The sequence below is a fragment of the Falco peregrinus genome, chromosome 14 (assembly GCF_023634155.1).
Source record: "Falco peregrinus isolate bFalPer1 chromosome 14, bFalPer1.pri, whole genome shotgun sequence".
Lineage (NCBI taxonomy): Eukaryota > Metazoa > Chordata > Aves > Falconiformes > Falconidae > Falco > Falco peregrinus.
Genome location: NC_073734.1, coordinates 19,519,352 through 19,537,246, shown reverse-complemented (window position 1 = coordinate 19,537,246; position 17,895 = coordinate 19,519,352).

The following is a 17,895-nucleotide window of genomic DNA, read 5'->3' as shown; positions in this document are numbered from 1 at the left end:
TGCATCTCTTCTTTTGGTGAAAGTCAAGTATAAAAGCTTTTTAAAACTGTTTTAATAGTTTACAGTATAATAAAGTTGAAGATAATAGAGGTTTTAAAAGCCATCTTCTAGCTGAGGTTTCTTTAAAATGTGTCAGAAAAGCCAGGAGACTATTCTAATGTGCAGTTGCACTGGTGCCGTGTACAAACTGTGAGTTAGGAGCAGTACCTTTGCTCAACAAATTCAAGCGTGTTGTACTCTGCCAGTAGTGTAACGAACCTCTGCACTGAGTGAAATCCACTGAGTACCGGGGGTCATCACAACTTAGTCACCCCTTCATTCCTGTTGAAGCGCTGCTTTGAAGACTTGGGTGATCCCCAGTCCTTGTGCTAACGTGCTGCCTGTGGGTAACCCCCCTGCCCACTGCAGAAGCTCCAGGGACTTGTTACAACAGGTCTTACTTTGCCAAGAGGGAGTCTAGAAATCTGCCCCAGTGCCTGGCGACCAGCACAGCCCAGGCTTATTTTTCAGCTGCAGAAATGTAATGGTTTGGGAGTAATGCTAGTTGTGTTGCTGAGCCCGTGGAGGGGACTTTTTTCCTCTCAAGTTCTACCATCTGGCCACCAGTCAGAAGACACGCTAGTATGTATTTAAATGTAATCTGCTGCACCAATGGCAATGGTATAATGAAATCCTAACCTGTTAGCACCTGTGAAATCTTGTCAATGAAGAGTTGGAAAAGGAGCCAGAGAGATCTGGTACTGGATCCCCAGCTGTACCCAGTTCAGCAGGAAGGAGAGGACTAGGGGAGCAGGCAAAGTCTGTATGTTCTCATAAGCACAGATGTGACCTGCTTAAGGAACCCCTTTACAACGCCCTCTGATACACGGTGGGTCCCGTGAGCCATGCTAGAAGCCAGGCAGGTCCTGTGCCTCATACGTGGCTGCGAAGCGCTGATAGCCTGGGACTGGGAGGCCCTTACGTACATCAGGGTTTCAAAATGTTCACCTGTTATGAAATTATCATAATGAAGCCCTCCAGAGAAAGTTCGTAGAATGCTGCTCAGCTGCTCTCGGTGATATTCCAGCAAATGTAGTTTTATTTCTCTGGGGCTGTTGCTACATACCTATGCTTCTGGCATAAACTGTGTTATATTCACACAATATTGAGAGATGCATGAACTTAATCTAACCACCTTTCTTTTGGAAAAGTTCAATATGAATGTAAGTTAGAACTGTTTAAAATCAAAATTCAGGTTAGATCTGAAATGCACAAATGCAAATATTTCATCAAGGCACACACTGCTGCTTATAAGAGGGATACGCTATCAAAATGGTCACTGCAGTGTGAGGAGTGGTAGAAAGATGGTAGCCTGGTTTTACACAAGCTATAGATGACACCATAGATGAAAAAATAGTGCTAACAGCCTCAGAACCTCCCTGGAAGACTTGAGAGTGTGTTGATTCTGTAGCTAGCACATAATTGTTCAGAAGAATAATAGATTGTAAAAGGAGATGCATTGCAGGCTGACAAAAAAAAATATTTTGTTTGTATGTTTTGCAGCAATTGATTGGAAATAGAACACTTATGACCTCTGTCAAACTTTTACTGAGATACAAGGATAGCACTGTTAACAAAAAAATTTGAAGTGCAGAAGGCAGAATGGATAACTTTGAGCTATTTCAAAATACAGTTTTAACTTGCAAGTAAATTTCTCAAATCAGCTGTAGGAAGATATTAATTAAAAATACAATTGGAACGTATCCCTCATTGTGCATCTAGGATCCTAGACTTTAATCTGTCTAGGATCACATCTAACATCTAATCACATCAGCAAGATCATCTTATGTCTTTTTTCTTACAGTACAGAGAAAGGGGCAAATTTCATTCAAATCCACAGTCACAGGGACTTCTGAATAATATTGCAAAGCTCAGCCACTGCAGTCAGTAAAAAATCCCACTGTGTTCAAGGGGACAGACCCAAATTGCTTTGATACCCTTTACAATAAATATATATTGCACATGCAAATGTTTCTAAACCAGTTTCTGGTGGTTTCAGAAGGTCCCTGGACTAACCCACAGTATTTGGTAGACACCACTGAATTGAAGTTACATTGTAGCAATGCAAGACTTACTCCAGTTTGGCTAATGAGTATCTTGAACTCCTCTTGATCACAAAGGTGATTGCTAGATGTATCCAAAACTTTCACCAGTCAGTGGTAGGTCATCTGGAAACAACTTTCCCTGCTACCAGCATGTTTGTTATATAGCAGTCATTTTCTTCTGTGACATTGGACAACAGTACTGCCTGCTGTGGTTAGGTTCTAGACAGAGAAAAATTACCAAAATCCATATGTTTGCTCAAAATTTCATATTTAAAGTCAATTCACAACAGCATCTAGTTAAACTGGTAGGGTAGTAAATAAAACAAGGGTTCAATATCAGCTCCAGCCGTCAGAGTATCTAATCACCTTAGCAGATGAATGGATTAATTGAACAGTGCATAAAACACTGAACATTTTCTTCTGTTAGTCATTCGCTGATTCACCTTGAGGGTAGGATAAGGGGTGGATTAACCTAAACTTAATTTGTTCCTTCTTAGGCCCCGTACTTGGAAAGAGCCTTACTGTATTCACTCCACAATTTACTCACTGGCTGCTCTGAGTGGCACCCTCAGGTTCAAAGGGCTGTCAGCTTTTCAGAATTTAGAAATCTGTGGTGCTACGCAGACCTCTATACGCTGGAGGTGTTAACATGCCTAATGATTTTGTGATAGTAAACTCACTTTATAGTTTGCCCTTTGATGTCAGACTTCTTAAAACTAACAAAACTACCTAATGCTAGCTGAAGTTTGGGAGTATTTGTGAAATCTTTTGGTGGTGACTTGTCTCAGCTAAAAGAGAAAGTGCAACATCAGTATCTTAGAAGGTAGCTTCCGTGAACCTGTTCAGCAGAGTTAGCAGTGCTGCAGCTGCTATCTTACCACATTTTAAAAAAAGGTGACTTAACTTTTTCAGTTGCTATAGTAGCCAAAGCAAATAAATGTTAGTCATGCTATGAGACACTGGTGTTTAAAGTCGCTGCGACTGACTACAATGAGTTCTAGAAGCTATACCAACCAATTTCCATGGAATAGATGTACTGCCAAGGGTAAAGCCATGGGACTTTTAATCACTGCAGATCTGGATAATGTCCTGGATGTGCTGGAAGTCCCATAGCCTGTCTGAGCTCCTAGGAGAAGCAGGTTTCCTAACTGGTATGTCTGAGAGCATCTTTGGTAAACAAAGGATTCCAGTGACATCACTATATCTTATTTTATATCTACTTGAAGTTATATTTTTAAGAAGATTTGCCTTCATTGTCAAAGAGTAGTCAATAAATAAAACCCTGTCGTACCGTATCATTCAGTTCATAATTAACGGCTCTGTATTCTCTAAGCATGTATGATCAGTTAACTAGTCCATGCTTTTGCTAGAAATCTCAGCTGATCACTTATTTTATGAAAAAATTATCCATGGCTGAACCTTTTTCTTTTGAAAGTTATAAATTAAAATCAGTGGACTCTGTTAAGTGCAGCTTCACAAATTAATATGAAATATAGTGCTTTTTCATAAGGTTTGAGAACCAGATTTAAAAGCATATTGGTGTTTGTGCACAGCAGGCAATAATGATCCATTATCCTGCAAGCAGAGGAGCTAGCAGCAACACATAAATAAGAAGCAATTGGACCATCTGCTTTGATTTCTGTAGCATCCCCAGAGGATGTGAGCAGGAGCTGACACTTCTCTCCATCTGCCCTTATGTTATCAATTACAGTTAAATTATGCTGCATGCTACAAGGCTGGCAGATATGGATTGTACATTGTGGCACCTGAAAAATATAGAAGAAAATACATATGTTGCAAGCCAGCTGTTTATTTACAAGTTCTTGACATTTTTCTTCACTTTTTTGATACCTTTTTCTAGTGCTTCTAAGAGACATCTCTGCTTAGTGTGAAATAGAGAAGAAATTAAGTTTAACAGCGTAGCACCAGGCACAAAATATTCCAGTTCCCTGTTTTATGGTTGAATCATGAATGGAGCACACAGCATCAGGTAGAGTGGATTTTAAATTTTGAAAAAATAAGTTCTGAGTACATCTGGGTCAGCTGCTGTAGCCAGTGTTTATAAATCTTGTTAGAGCAGGAGGGGTAACACACCCTGTATGTTTTTTTCTATCTTAGAAATTACATGCAAAACTAACTTTTATGAAATATTAAGTGTTTATGAAAGCTCTGGGAGTGGTAGAAGCTGGAATTGAGGGCCACAGTTGCCATGTGCTGTGAGCAAGCGCTCTGTTGAAGTGTGTTACTGCAACCCATAGGAATGCTACTCCCTTTCGATCGGGGATAATTTTGTTCTAAGTTCATTCAATTTTCGACCTGTTTGATGGATGGTTGCCAGTCGTGCTGAATTGCATTTTGGTTTTGTGGTATGGTATTCTGGCCATCGAAGCTGACATATCAACACTACTTAACAACTTTCCTTTTGCCCTGGCTGCAATTGGGAGCCTGGCACATTCATCAATCGCGCTAGCCAGTTAACCAAGGGATGCTCCAAGGCAAACACACTCCAAACTTTGAACATTGTGCCTTTCTCATAGTTTCTAACAGTAGTCCTTGCATTTTCAATATCATTAGCTCTCTCATTAAACAAAGCCTTTAGCAAGTGCTACAAAATAATAAAATTGATTACGTATGTTTTAATAGCCTCTTGTCAATGCTGTCTGATCAGTACAGGCTGTTAGAATACTGCACAAGACAGAAGTTAACAGGAAGATAAAAAAGGCTCTGAAAAGACTAGGAAGAAAAGCTGGAACACAAAGTAGCAAATAGCATGCAGCAAAAAGGAGCTAAAAAAAAAAAAAAGGATTTATCTGCATTATGACTATCTGTAATAATAAGCAAATTAAAGGTGCTTTCTCCTCCTGAAATTCCAACAAATGACTTTCATGGGCGACCTTTGGGATTTCCAGGAAGGAAAGATGGGCTATATTGCTGTATATGGGCTATATTCTCATTTTCTTACAATTACATGTATTTTACTTATTTTGCCTTTACTTATTGGGAGCATTTGTCATTAGTAGTAGTGCTATCTGAGGAGAGTGTATTGCAGAGTCTGCCTCCTGTGTCTTACTCCACAGGACTTTTTGGAGGCCGTTCCACCCTCTTTGAAGTGAAGTTAACTTTTTGTTGCCTTCAATAGAGAAAGAAAAAAATATTTTGCTCCCTGGTTCTCCTCCCTGAGTGCTCCGAGGACTATCCTTTCCTTTTTTCATTGTTTCTTGCAGCTGTGTGGGTTTGTACCTGCCTCATTATGCTATGGCTTGCTTCTGTCTGCATTTGCTTTTTGAGAGTTACATTGACAAGTCCATTTTTCTTGGGTGGGGAACATGGCTTTTACAGGCTTCACACCTGTTACTTTCCACACGTGTTAAAATGGCAATATTACTCTCTATGGCAAAGTGATTTATCATGCAAGGGATATGAGAATTGTCCTTGGATAACAAAAGACAGAGCCCTACTCAGGTTTCCAAGATACAAGCAAAGTTGCTTTATTTCCTCATCGAAGTGGAATTCATCAATATGTTTGCAACAAGATATGTCGGTATCTGTCGTGAGCATGCCTGCTCTAGCAGTGCTGTTATCCTTGGCACGGACACGTAGGAAATTCTCTCTTTATCAGCCCACTGTTACTGAATATGCCCTTGGAGAGGCCAGACCTTCCCTCCACTCTTGGTCACAAAGCCCAGACTAAAGCAGCACATTCTGGGTCCATTAGTATAGTTGTTGTAAGAGCTTTAAAATTCTTGTGAAATGACTCTCCCAAGCTTCAGGACTTTATTCTGTGTGTTCATGCTAACTTCATGCTAACCTAAGAGTTTGTGTGTTTGTCTGCATCTGTCCACTTGTTCATGCAGGTCTATGTAGAAGACTAAATTGTGTTATTCACAAATGATTGAGATACTTGAATGTGAGGTTAAATATAATATGTGTTTTGAAAATATCAGCCTGCAAGACTTGTCCAAACCATATAAAATTATTGTGGTGGAAAAGTTTTGATTTTAAATTAAAATGTCTTAAAATTACTTGATATTTCACAGGTTCCAGACTTACACTGTTATTACTGAACAATCCTTTTTTGCTGCTTTGTTGCTATGAAAGCTAAGTATTTATTTTCTCCCCTTTTGTGGAGTGGGGTGGAATCAGAACACCTCTTCAGTGACATGTACTGTCTGAATTCTGTAACTACCCAGCATCTTGAAGCACCTTTGTAGCAAACTGACTTAAAAACATTGGATTTTTCAAGTGGAGCAATGGTAATAAGAAACCTGTGAAATAGAAAAGTGCAGCCAAAATCTGTAAATTAATACATTTCAGATTCTGGACATAGCTGACAATAAGCCATCAATAAGAACATTTGTTAAATCACAAGAAAATTTTTACTTTCTTAGTCATCCCCTTAAAGTAAAATCCTTTTTTCTACCAGTTCTGTGAAGTAGGTTTTCAGTTTGCATGTTTATGTACAGCAGATAACTGTGTAAAAAACATTAGCTTTCTAGTTTGCATGTGATCCATACAACAAGAGTTAATAGCTCAGTTGCTATTTATTTATATGAAATTATTATAATAGCTTTGAACAAGGTTTTGCATTACTATGGTAAAATAACTAAGAGGTTAACAGTTAGACATGATGATCTTAAAGGTTTTTTCCAACCTAAATGACTCTATGATTCAATGGTTCTGTGTTTCATTTTTCAGCAGCAATGTTTATGTTTTGAAAGATTGTCCCTCAGAAATATCTTTTGGTCAGGGAGGGGTAATAAATGAATTTGCATATTGTTTACATTTGCATTATAAAGAACAATGCAAGTTATGAATCTGTAACTTAGCTAAAAACTTGAGACAAAAGAATGAATTTGCCATCTTTTTAAAGAGCATTTAATGAGATGCTTGTTTCAGGTTATTATCAGGTAATCTTAAAATAGGTCTTTTGTCTAAGTAATAAATTGTATCATGTTTTGGAAATTATGGAAGGCATATTCTGTCTAAGACTGGGATGGAGGTTCAAATGCTGTGAATGTTGTAAAATGTCTCTGCCTGGATAATGTCTCCGTGCATGCTATAAGTAGAAGTAATATGAAAGTCCCTAAGAAAGGCTTCAAAACTGTCTTTAATAAAGCTCAGTTAAAATATAAGGCGTTTAAGGCAACAACTATTCCAGTCCTTTTCACACTGCTAACCCTCAATGATAGGAAGTTGCCTAAATCCAAATGCTTTAACTTCACTTCTGGCATCAAGCTTGAAATCTTTGACTTCAGAAATCTTCCTGCTTTTGCTCAGAACCAGCCCCTTGCAAGCCAGTGTTGAAGCACAGAAAGACAGGGAGGAGAATGATTTTAAATCCATAAAGATGGAATTTAAAAGAGTCAGAACTGACTTATGTCAATATAAAAATATTCGGTGGTTGATTACTATTAAATATTTCCGTTTCTGATAACTTGGGGATCTGTCTGGCTAGCAGGGCGAGAGCTGGGCTCCCCATGGACTCCAGACCCCTTGCAGACCACCTGAACAGGATGTCTCGGTCCTTGGGTGTGGTGGGTGCACAGACGTGAGTTTGAGCTCTTAGGGTGTTGACTCAGAAATGTTCACCCAGTGCGTTTAGGGGCTTAGCTCCTTATAAACTTGACAGAGAGCTGTAAATCCCTCTCCCAGACAACTCTGAAATGTTTTTGGTTTTAACTGGAATGTAACAAAATGTCAAATTCTTGCATCCTGCATAAAATGGAAGTAATTTTGTCTACCTACCTCAGCTGAAGGAATAAAGGGTTTGTGTTCACTTAAGTTTAAGCTTACCCTCCCCCCCCCTTTTTTTAATAAAAACAGAAAGTAGTTCAAAGACTGTGTGTTTCCAAGAGCTTTTGCTACATTAAATGGCAGAAGTGGTAGATATTGTCAGTTCCTGTCCATCCAACCTTTTACATCTAGAAAAAGCTGTATACAGCCATTTAAAGATGCTAATAAATAATTTTCTTTTAGTTCAACAAATGTCCAGGGCATTTTGAGGGTAAGAGTAGAATTGAAAGGTACAGTTTCTAAATCTGCGCTAACTGCATTAATAGTGCCTGTTGTATTTCAGTTGCTCTGAACTCTGAATTCTCTCTCATGTCAATAGCCTATCTTTTTAGAAGTCTACTGATTAAGTAAATAATTTTGTAGCCTGTGAAAGTCCTTGTATTTAATTTGATGGGATGGGAAGCTGCATCTCCCCCTTAAAGTCTAATTAACATGGAGACTATCTTCCTTGGTGAGTTCATAAGCTGTTCATAGACAGTTGGGATGTAGCAACTTTGCAAGACACTGTTTAAAGATCTCTGACATCTGAGAAAGCCACAAAATCCAATAATCCTACTTTCAGAACTCCAGGGTGTCCTCTGAGATCAATCTCATATCTAAACATCACATAAAGGGAGTGCATTGTGTTATAGACTGGTTTCTATTGAACACCAACTAAGAAGCAGCATTAGACATTCTTGAAGAAGAGCTTTTATCAGCAGAGTAGAAAAGATTATCAAATTCTAAAAATTTTACCCATGATTAAAGCAGTACTATGAAAATTCTTACATTTTTAACAAAGATCAGCTTATCCTCCGTAGAGCTCTCTTGAGAGCATCCAGCAAATTATTTATTGAGAATAAAGTTCAGCAGCTTTCACGTTTATCTGTGTGCATGAACAGAGCTGGCATTAATCCTCATCTCTAATCGCCATACTCTCATGTCAAATATCCTTTCAAGTAGTTTTGGGTTCTGGTTTCAGTTGTGCTTTTGGTACACACACATTTAGATAAAATTTCGGAGCAATTTTAAATGCAGTGAAACTGTCTGAAGAAAGGTTATGTAAGTTTCTAATGTACTGGTGTTCTCGTTATCTTTGGGTCTGTATTTTTGTACGTACTCAGGCCACTCACATTCAGCCTGCCATGCTGATATTTCACAGTGTACTTTTCATAGTGTTATAAGTGGATCTAAGCATTAAAGACTTTTATACCTGCTCTGCAACAAAAACAGAATTAAAAAGGAGCTGGTGCTGTAAGTTTAAATTGGGCTGTTTAACCCAATATACCAGCCATGGTGTGGAGCTGTTCCAGAATACCTCAAGGGAACACACTTCAGGAGCATGTTTTACTTTGCTCCCAACAGGAAAAATTCTCACGCTGTCAGTAATAGCGTAACAGGGCACTGTGACTCAGCCATACATTTGAACCTGGACTCCTGTGTACCTGTTTGCACAGAAACTCAAATTTTCTTAATTTGTCAATTCATTGAAAATTTTAAAGACCTTCATATGAAGATTGCAGGAAAGGATCTAACATCTAGCTTTCTTCCACTTTTGAGCAATGACAAAATCAGTTTGATGGTGGTTTTTTGTTTGTTTGTTTTTTCAAATAGTGTGATTTATGTGATTTTTTTGCTCTCCTTTCTTACATTTTCCAAAGACGTGTTTCTCTGCCTTAAGTATACACAGTAATTTTGGCAAAATTTCTTTTGTACTTTGAGCTGTTGCCTTCACTGGATAAAGCATTAGAAGATTAAAACACACAGTTTATATATAGCCAACAAAGAATTGTAATAGAGCTTTTGAATATTGACCTTTCAGGTAGTCTTACAATATTTATTCTAAATTCTTAAGTGGAATGTCCAGATGTGGCCATAGCCTGAGTACACACATTCATGGGTCTGTATGATCAAACTGTAAGTGTTGATACAAACTAATATTTCTATGCACATTGATAATGGGTGTAGCAATACTCAAATACCACAATACTGCAGATGCATTGCTGGGATTGTTAAACCAGTTGTGGTTTTTGATTATGCAATAGCAAAAGGCTTCTTAAATCTTAACCTCTGGATTTCTAATATTTACCTCTAAGAAATAAGAGGAGATTTTCTGGAAACTACACTTGAACGTTTGGATCCTGCCTCAAACATTTAACATTTCAAAGTGGTCCCATGTCGGACTCCTCCCTAATTTCTGGTGCCTGTCTGTTCTCACTAAGAAATGTCAGTGTTGAGAGACACATTTATGAGCGAAGGTAGTAGTAATAGATGCAGTAAATTAAGCAGAAATATTTTGTGTAGAGCTAAGAATGGGTAGTATTGAGCACTAACTGTGCTAGACCTCAAAAAATACCTGTTTAATGTGTCCTCTGGGAAATATGATAAGTCGATATAAATAATGAGTACAGAATAAGCAGAGTAAATAAGATTTGCTTTCTTTAACTGTCAGGTAGGAGATTACAACAGTTTCTAATACCAGTGCAAATCTGCTAGAATACAGACAAGGGGACATGAGTGTACTCATAAAAACCTGATCAGAAACAATGCATCAGTAACACCGAACTTTTAATCAGCTGATCCAAGTGGGTATTTGTCTCATAAATATCCTACCTAGATGTCTAGTCTGTATTTCCTACAACTGCTAAAAAATTTAGGCAAATCAGGTTTCATCACTTTGGAAATGATTCCCAAAGCACTGTTAATTTGCTAGTGGTTGGGATATTCTGCTGAAGCATGTACATTTTAATATCTTTAATATTGATGATATGCACGTGTTTATCTACCTGCACAAACCTGGTGCTGGATCTTAGAGTTCTTGAATGCAAATACAATATTTTTAGTGTTGCATTAGAACATTTGCTAAGAAGTACAGCTACAAGTACTGTGGTTGTCGGGGGCATTTTGTAGTGTCTGTATTGGAAAACCTAGCTGTGACATCCCTTTTGACTTGTGGAGGAGTCGATAGAATCATGTTTCAAGACATTTTAAAATTCTCTTTTAATTCATTGTAATGGTTTACATGTATATTACATTTTCAACTTTATTCTTTGACTGGAGTCAATACGTATCCAATGTAAGTGCAGTTCATTTATAAATAAATTGATATTCTGTCCCTCATTACCTATATTTCTAATGCATTCTGATACATTAGTAAATAGACTTGTCTGATTAATCATTAGCACATGAAAAGAATTAGCTGTCTACTGCCAAATGGAACTATTGACAATGATAATAAGACCAGCTACTGTATCATCTGAAAGCTGGTGTTTTACAGGAAGGCTGAAAATGGGTGGTATTCCATTTTTACACTGAAACTGAATGACAGAAGTAATCTGTCTGTGTAAAAGAAAAATAATAATTTCTCCATATGCCTTCATGTATTTCTACCACTAAAATACAATAATGCCTTTGTACCAAGGGTATTGATTGGGCTGCTTTCATGCCATCTTCAGCTTGTTATTCAGACTGAGGAAAAAAAGATAAAATATTTTTTCCTTAAAAGCAACATGTGTAAGTTTCTAGGATAATTTTGCAGAGAAAAAAAGAAAAGCAAAAAATACTGCATCATCTTGCTACGAAACTTAACTTAGCACGTCTAGAAGGGTCACCACCCCAGCATTTGAAACTAGTCGTACTTTTTCCTTTTAGTTTGTAGCCTTTAGAAGCAGGATTTAAAAGCATTCCAGTACAATTGCCATAAATATGCACGTTAACTATATGATAAAAGCAGTAACTTAATTCACCAAAACCTTGTGAATAATTTTATTACAGTTAGTACAATATCTGCATTGTATACTAAATATTTGTAACAGGTGATGAAACACTGCCACTGTTCAGTGTGGCACTCACACCTTGTCTCAGATGCTTAGAAGTTCACAACATGTGAAAAATTTATGAAATGTTGACAAGAAAGCTGAACGGGGTTTTATTAACACATCATTAGCCTTCCAATATGTTCAAATAATACAGTTACCAAAGGCAAAAAGTTGTTAACCATATTCTAAATATTTTTAATAATCACTGTATGCACTTCATTGCATCATGGTACATGCAAGAAAATATCTAATTCAGACACCCGAAGAATTTCTCCTTGCCTGAGCAGGATTTACCCTGGCAAAGTACAACGGTGCACAGACCACTAGCTTCTGCTGCTCCTGTTCATCCCCGGTATGACCCAGAGAGGCCACAGGCTGACCCAGAGGCTTGTCACCAGTGTTTCCATACTGGACTTGTTTACTCTGCAGAAGTCTAGTGTAGTGGCCTTGAGGTGCTGGGCTTCCTAACGCTGCCTACAGTGGATCTTCTGCTTCTCATCCCTCACAAAGGTTCTCCGGGCTTGTTATAGCCAGACATGCCTGTACCAACCTCCTGTCTGCTACAGCCTGGGGTGGGTCCGGGGGTACTTTGGTGCCATCATTTGCACCTCCCAGTTTTCCATGTCAGGGCTGCTTTTCCACAAAAGCCCATGTTGCCATTCCTGAGCCCTTTCACTATCTTTTCTCTCAAGCTGGTAAAACATAAAGAGGCTAAAGGAGAGCATAGGTCATCAAAATGGGAATTGCTCTGTAAACTATTTTTGGTTCTTGCATTTAGCTTTCTTGCACTTAGCATTCACCTTTGAAGAACTGAGGAGAATTTTACTTATTAGCGACGCATTGTAGAACACCTTTTGAAAATTTGGACCTTGTATCCATATTATGGAATGTAGCATCATCATTTTTTAAAATTAAAAACAATTTCAGATTAAGTCCTTTTTCATGTGACGTTGATTAGGCAAATAGACATGAGTAGTATGCTGAAAATCAAATTTATTCATCGATAAAATACTCTCTGTGCATCTGTAATGGCTAAAAACTAATAAAACCTCCACAAAGTAAGTAAACAATATAAAATGTAGAGTGGAAAATATTCAGTCCCTTAATCCTTTTTGAGGGCCTGAGGTATGGTAGTGCTTTTTGATTCCTCCATTAGGAAAAACAGCTGATATCTTGATGCAGGTCAGATTTCTGATTCTTTTTGTAATGTTTTGGGTTAAGAAATAAGATAGTGCAAAATGCTGCATAGCACACTCACGTGAAAGTAACATTTTGTGTGGCTCAGTTGTAGAAATGAATGCAAAAATGGTATGCAGTGAGACAAAATGGTATGAGAAATAATATTTGTAAATGTGTCTTAACTAATATGTGTAGGATTAAAATACAACCATAGTCATTAACGTATTATCAAACACAAAATACTAATAAAGAGCAGGAAGTAACCAGAAAACCCAACCTGTGGGGGAAAAAAAAATAAAAAAGACAACATATATATGTATATTTGTTTGTCTGTGGGAGGAAGTGGCAGACTGCTACCCATAAGGCAAATATAATTTGCAAAGGAGCTATTTTCAGATCCTTTTAAAATTCAGTTTAGAAGAACACATCCATATGTTGCATTTAGGGAAACTGAAAAGACTGAAGTTTGTTCAGAATAAAGACCTAATCTGCAATCTCTTTAACCATTTCCTTATTTATAACAGAGTATGAGTAAGGCCATTTATATTAATATGGATTCACAGGATGGGGCTCTGAAGTTTGCTCTATTCAGCTTTCTTACTACCATATTTATAGTGTTTGGATTGCATGGTATCAGTGCTTCCTAGGTTCACTTACCAGTGCTTTTGAGACTCTGTCCAGGGACCTAATTAGTGCTTGAATTTGCAGTTCTCTTGTAAGAAAAGTGCTACATTTAACATAAGTCAATGGGACTTTTACTTTTGCAAAGACTGTTGGATCAGGCTCTTACTGTATACAAGAAATATTTCAGCTCGATGACCTTCTCTTTGCCATATTTGAAACTGAAGCAAAAAGAAGGTCATTGTTTTATAAAAAATATTAAAAATTCATGATATGTTTTGGTTTCTGCACTTGGATTCCTGAAGTAAATAATACTAAAGGTATATTTTCAACATGTCTCTTAGCAATTACTGTATATTATGTAAATACTAGCAGGTAGCATACAGTAAATCTGCAACTGAAGAAATATTGACTTGAAACAAACACATTTTAATTGAGAAACAGTACACTTTTTGTGCCTTTTTACTGGTCTCAGATTCATGGTGTAACAAATCCTTAATTTCCTAAGACGGTACACAGAGAAACTGTAAAAGGCCATTCTCAGTGTTCAGGGAATAAAGCAAGCAGAAAGAAGTTTTTACTAAAATAAACAACTTGACTAAAACCAATGCTGTAAAGTGCAAGTATGAAAATCCCACTTTAATAATGAAAAAGAAAAAACGCATCCTCACTATGAATAGATACACCTTCAGCAGCACATGCAGAAGGGAATAGGGTAGATAATGCTGCAGTCATATATGTTCATAGAAGGCAATGACAATAGATCACAAGTTCCCATTGTGACTACATACTGTGATTTTTTTTCTTATTCAACGCAATGATGTTGTGGAATGCTTGAATGAAAAGTGCTTTCCAGCAAATCACCTTTCCAGTACTTTTTTGAAAAAAGATTGTGCTGGAGCGCCATTCAGTGTGTTCTAACTCAACACGTTAGAATAGTCTGAGTAAGCCGTAGCAAGATCAGCTGTGTCTTGTTGAATATAGCTTGTTCTTGAGAGCAATGTCCTTTGTGCACAGACCCAAACACCCAGCATCATAACTACTACTCATTTAGAAATGTGAGCAAGATCTGTGCTGGGCCATGGCAGTGGCAAGCAACAGTGAGGGAACAGAAACAAGTGGCGTGTTCAGTCTCGGGTGCTTTGGCATGCTTGGGCACACACACCCCAGGCAGGTGCACCCCTTTGAGCACCGCTGAAACAGTGCACATGGAAAACTGGGGAAGTGGAGTTTTCTTCTGATATTGTTCCTTATTTTCATCACTTAGTAACAAAAGGGTCTTTCTGAAAACATTTCAGAGGAAAAAAAAAATCATTTATTATTCTAAAAAGAGCAGCAAGATATCACAAAAACAAAGGTCTTACTATTTATTTCCCCAGAATTATTGATTTCCACTTTATCATAGTTGTCCCCGAATAATATATCGGGCTCACACTTATGCGTATCAACTCTACATGCTTTTGATATTCTATTCATTTGAAGGGAAGGAGGCACAGATAAAGAGAAGTATCTGTTTCTATAAACCTTTGCAGCTATTTCACCACCAAGTTTCCATTTGGTGTAGTGATGTGGGTAGAAACTCTAATTCTACATGTTGATCAACTTTGATATGATACTGAACTCTTAATGGAATTAGTGAGCAGTAAGGTGCTCTGTGCTTTGAAACACAGATTTCTGAATGACAAGATCACATCTATAAGTTTTTATCCAGCTCTGATATCATTCTGTGTGTGAAGTTTTAGTTTGAATTTCTCAAAGGGATCTTTGTTAAATATTCCCCCGTCAGCTCACCAGTAAGTCACTAAAACTATCTAAGTAATTTGGGGTTGGGGTTGTTGGTTGGGTTTTTTTACTCCTTTTAGTAATTTTTTCCTTGCTAAGTACAGCAGCTTATGTGGTGCTGAGTGCCTTTGTCTTCCTACAGAATGTGGCAATGTGGCATAGAATAAGATTTTAAGTAATACTAAATGAGATGACTTAATAACCTGAAGGTTGTGATAGACCACTGTGTTTAAATATGGAAATAAAATATATCATAATGTCCTTCAAAATTGGAGTCCCTCTTGCTGCTGAGCATGTAGGGCTATGCTTACTGACCAGAGAACATGTCATAATAGGCCAAGTCTTTCTACTTCTCCACCTTTGCTATCCTTAGAGCAAAAAATGAGCTGCTATTAAGAGTTGAAAGTAACTTCCCCTTTTTACTCTGTTTTAAAAGACTGAAGTAACCTTGTATTTATCAAAACGTCCCTTACTTTAAAAGGTACCACAGACATTTTGAAATGATGATCTTTCTAATTAAACAGTTATTGGAAAACGTGATGGTGAAATGTAAAGTGGAACTTATGAGTTGGTGTAAATTTTATATGCAGAATAATTTAATTTTCTTGATACTAAGTATGTTTTAGATTAGATTATGAGCTTCTATATCAAAGTGAGTAGAATCTTATTTCTGAGGAGTTTGAGCAAATCCATTCTCAGGGGGAAAATTCCATGGGGAAAAAATGCTACCCAGGGTAACGGTGTGACAGTTTATTCCCATTTTGCATATGGGAGGTGAAAGCCAGAATTTCCAAAAGCTGGTGTGGAGGAAGCCTGCAGTTTGTTTAGGCTTCTCTCTCCTCTGGTGATTCCAAATGGAGTTGGTAATTTTGCCTGGGGGTTCTGTGTACGCCAGGAGAATGAGCTATTCTAAATATTTATTCTCTGAATATTCTCTATCCAAAATATATGAATGGTGCAATGGTAAAAGTAGCTTACTCAAATGGAATAACTTTGTTTTGTGAGATTTTGATTTTATTATACGCCTTGAGTCAACATATGTAAGCTATATGTTTATAGCAAACAATTAGTTGTGCCATTATTCTTCATCAAAACTACTGCAAATATGTTTTTTATTTTAAAGGTTACTCTTTTCATTATAAATGGATTAGTATTTTATTTTATAAGCCCTAGCAAATGTTGTATAATTAAAAGAGTAACCCTTAAAATAAACCGAACGCATGTTCAGTGATTAAGTGGTTTGCTTATTTCTATTGAAAAGACTATATAAATTACTTAAAAGCCATATGGACATTGTTTATGAAGCTTATAGATTGCTTTTCAAAATCCACTTGAAACCGTCAAAGGACAGGGATTCTTAAAATTTTTACTTGTACCACATTATATTTAAATAATTTAAATTATTTTTACTATTTTTCTGAGTGATAGATATAAAATCAGGTAAATTGTTCAGCAACACCATGTTTTGTTAGTTTTCTTTCAGTTAGTAACAATTTGACTAGACCATGAAATCAGCATTTCAAGTCCTCATGTTCTATTATATTGTATTCTCTGCTATTTTTATAGTGTAACAATTAAATACACTAAAAATGTGCAGTAGAAATAAACTTAATAGTAAAAGTAATGAGATTCAAATTTATTTATATAAATACAAATACTGAAATGTATGCATCAACATAAAAACATATAACGTGTCTGCAATATCAGATGGTAAGATTACTCATTTATAGTAACTTTAGGCTTGGTATCATGCAAAAAGATGCAGGAAAAATGCATGCCAGTGTCCTTACACCAAGTTTTATTTATAACTATCTTCCATACCAGAACCTATGTGACTCATTTGTTATTTATCAAGAATATATTACTGATCACAGTACACAAATGTTGTGTAGAAGTTTGTAAGAAAGCGTTTGGCCTTAATCAAAGCTGGAATTTTCCTGTAAAGTCTTCTAAGAGGTAGTTCTTAAGTTTACTGAAAATAAATCTTTTAGTGACTCAGAATTAGTCTCCACATTATCCTTAAAGCAATACTAGAATAAAAATGTCAGCAGATTCATTTTAGTTCACTAGTGGGTGCTGATCATATTCAATTAGATTAATTTCATGTGATTAGTCCTCTCACCTTCACGTTCACCTCACCTCCAAGTATAGATGAGGTGTGTAAATGTGGTTTAAAAGTTGCTAATGGGGAAAGTTCTGTTCTCAGATGAACGAGCCATAATGTTGATATCTAGCTCTACTAAAGGCAATGACAAACCTCTTATTCATGTAAAGACTTTAAGGAGTTAAGTCCCAATTCTTAGAAACTTTCTTTAAATAACTGTTGGTTTACTTATCTGCATGTGTAGGGGAAGTTTAAATAATGTTCATCATCTTGAACATGGCATATAGTATGCAATTTTGGATGTGCAGTTTCAGTAAAGGTGCTGGTTTAAATAATCTAATAAATTTTGAAAGAGATTCCAGTTTTGAGCAATGTTCCTATATTTTAAAGTAGAATGTGCTGTTTCTCATATAGTCTCAGCTAGCAAGTCACACAAGTCCGGTAAATATATATACATGAAATATTGTATAAATACCTAAAGATCTGGAATACTTCATAGGAAATTGATAAAAAGGCTTGATGCATCACAATCTGA